We start from the raw sequence: 3,286 nt of genomic DNA, 5'->3' as shown, positions 1-3,286 counted from the left end.
GGGTTACAGGGATAGGGAGGGGTGGGTAGGGGGGGTTACAGGGATAGGGAGGGGGTGTAGGGGGGTTACAGGGATAGGGAGGGGGGTAGGGGGGGGTTACAGGGATAGGGAGGGGGGGTAGGGGGGTTACAGGGATAGGGAGGGGGGTAGGGGGGTTACAGGGATAGGGAGGGGGGTGTAGGGGGGTTACAGGGATAGGGAGGGGGTGTAGGGGGGTTACAGGGATAGGAGGGGTGTAGGGGGGTTACAGGGATAGGGAGGAGGGTGTAGGGGGGTTACAGAGATAGGGAGGGGGTGTAGGGGGTTACAGAGATAGGGAGGGGTGTAGGGGTTCAGGGATAGGGAGGGGGTGTAGGGGGATACAGAAGATAGGGAGGGGGGTGTAGGGGGTTACAGGGATAGGAGGGGGTAGGGGGTTACAGAGATAGGAGGGGGTGTAGGGGGTTACAGAGATAGGGAGGGGGGTGTAGGGGGTTACAGAGATAGGGAGGGGGTGTAGGGGGTTACAGAGATAGGGGAGGGGGTGTGGGGGGTTACAGGGATAGGGAGGGGGTGTAGGGGGTTACAGGGATAGGGAGGGGGTGTAGGGTTACAGAGGAGGTGGAGGGCGTACGCCGGTGGGGGGGGGGGGGGGTGGAGATGATTGAAAGGACATACTGGGAGTTATTTCTCCAAGTCCGATAGGGCAGGGGTCGGGAGGGACGGGAATGCACTCCTCAAACTTGACGGGAATGCACTCTCAAACTTCACACCCACTGGATGTGATATGAGAGAGGGAGAGAGAGTGAGCAAGAGAGCAAGCAAGCGATTGAGAGAGAGAGAGCGGGAGAGGAAGGGAGAGAGACAGAGACAGAGGGAGAGAGAGAGGGTGCGCGGCAGGTGAAGGCAGCTGTGTGTAAGTGGGGGAATCGGGATGATTTCTGGGTGCGGGTACCTTCGGGTTCGGTTGACCTGCTCTCTGACCCCCATCGCTCTCTGACCCCCATCGCTCTCTGTTCTCGTTCCCCACCCCCTCAGGCCTCCAGGGTGATGCCTCCCAGACGGCCGACAGTGTGGACACCATCAGCCTCTCTCAGATCGCTCCCACGCTCTCCGACCAACGCAACGTCACGCTGCCACCACAACCAATGGACAGCATCGCAGGTCAGCAAGCTCCCATGGCATAGGATAGAGGGGCCGAGGGGCCTCCGAGGGGGCGAGCAGACAGCACACCAGCCTTGCCCACGTCCACAGGGGCAAGTAACGTTCACCCAACACCGATGCCAGGGCAGAGATCATCTCCGACAAGAGAGAATCTAACCATCGCCCCCCTTGGTGTTCAATGGTGTTACCGTCACTGAATCCCCCCTCCTCCCCCCACTATCAACATCCTGGGGGTTCCCATTGAGAGAGAATCTAACCATCGCCCCCTTGACGTTCAATGGTGTTACCGTCACTGAATCCCCCCCTCCCCCCCCCCCACTATCAACATCCTGGGGGTTCCCATTGAGAGAGAATCTAACCATCGCCCCCTTGATGTTCAATGGTGTTACCATCACTGAATCCCCCCCTCCCCCCCCACTATCAACATCCTGGGGGTTCCCATTGAGAGAGAATCTAACCATCGCCCCCTTGACGTTCAATGGTGTTACCATCACTGAATCCCCCCTCCCCCCCACTATCAACATCCTGGGGGTTCCCATTGAGAGAGAATCTAACCATCGCCCCCTTGATGTTCAATGGTGTTACCGTCACTGAATCCCCCCCTCCCCCCCCACTATCAACATCCTGGGGGTTCCCATTGAGAGAGAATCTAACCATCGCCCCCTTGATGTTCAATGGTGTTACCGTCACTGAATCCCCCCCTCCCTCCCCCCCACTATCAACATCCTGGGGGTTCCCATTGAGAGAGAATCTAACCATCGCCCCCTTGACGTTCAATGGTGTTACCGTCACTGAATCCCCCCCTCCCCCCCCCCACTATCAACATCCTGGGGGTTCCCATTGAGAGAGAATCTAACCATCGCCCCCTTGATGTTCAATGGTGTTACCGTCACTGAATCCCCCCTCACCCCCCCCCACTATCAACATCCTGGGGGTTCCCATTGAGCAGAAACTGAACCCGGACCCAGCCTCATCTCAATTCTGTGTCTCCAGGAGCAGGTCAGAGGCTGGGAATCCTGCAGCGGGGAACTCCCCTCCTGACTCCCTCCACCCTCAAAGCCCTGTCCCCCCCCCCCCTCCCGCCATTGCCAAGTCAGAAAGGGCGAGGGAATTCTCCCCACTGGTTGGGGGGAGGTGGGGAGGGGGAGGTCCGATACTGTCTTAGACACAGAGCCAGCCCCCGCGCCCCCACCGCTCGATTTGAGACGCTGACCTTCAACCTTCGACCCTCCCTCGCTCCCCTCCAGGCGGAGGGAGCAGCAGTGGGGAACCCTCGGCCCACACATCCACTGGGCAGACTCTCCGACTGACAGAAACTGTCCAACCCACCACCTCTGACTAGCCCAGCCTCTCCGCCCCACTCCCCACTCCCAGAGAGGGGGCAGGGGAGATGGGAGGAGGGGAGCACCAGCCCCTGCGAGAGCCCCCCTGGGAGACCCCACGCACAGATGCGTCCCGACGGGGGAACGATACGGGGTAATTGGTCCGGGATCACTGGGGGGACACTGGGGAGAGCGTACAGGAGCGTCCACAGCCTCTCTCGCTTGACCCCTCACCCCAACCCAGGACTCACTTACCTACCCCGTCTCTTCTTTCTCGTCAGGCTGGGTCATCTACTCCACAACAGCAGTGCTGGTGTCTGCTGGTATCATCTTCCTCTACCGTCTGTGGAAAAGGTACAAGAGGGGGGTCACCGGGTGGGTTCGATACACTGTCCTTTCCCCCCCCCTCTCTCTCTCTCTCTCTCTGGGACCGGGGTGTGTTAGATACACTGTCCTTTCCCCCCTCTCTCTGGGACCGGGGTGTGTTAGATACACTGTCCTTTCCCCCCCCCTCTCTCTCTCTGGGACCGGGGTGTGTTTGATACACTGTCCTTACCCCCCCTCTCTCTGGGACCGGGGTGTGTTAGATACACTGTCCTTACCCCCCTCTCTCTGGGACCGGGGTGTGTTAGATACACTGTCCTTTCCCCCCTCTCTCTCTCTGGGACCGGGGTGTGTTAGATACACTGTCCTTTCCCCCCCCTCTCTCTGGGACCGGGGTGTGTCAGATACACTGTCCTTTCCCCCCTCTCTCTCTGGGACCGGGGTGTGTTAGATACACTGTCCTTTCCCCCCTCTCTCTCTGGGACCGGGGTGTGTTA

Source organism: Chiloscyllium punctatum, chromosome 28, assembly GCF_047496795.1.
Source record: "Chiloscyllium punctatum isolate Juve2018m chromosome 28, sChiPun1.3, whole genome shotgun sequence".
In the NCBI taxonomy this organism is placed as follows: domain Eukaryota; kingdom Metazoa; phylum Chordata; class Chondrichthyes; order Orectolobiformes; family Hemiscylliidae; genus Chiloscyllium; species Chiloscyllium punctatum.
Note: the sequence above shows the minus strand (reverse complement) of the source record.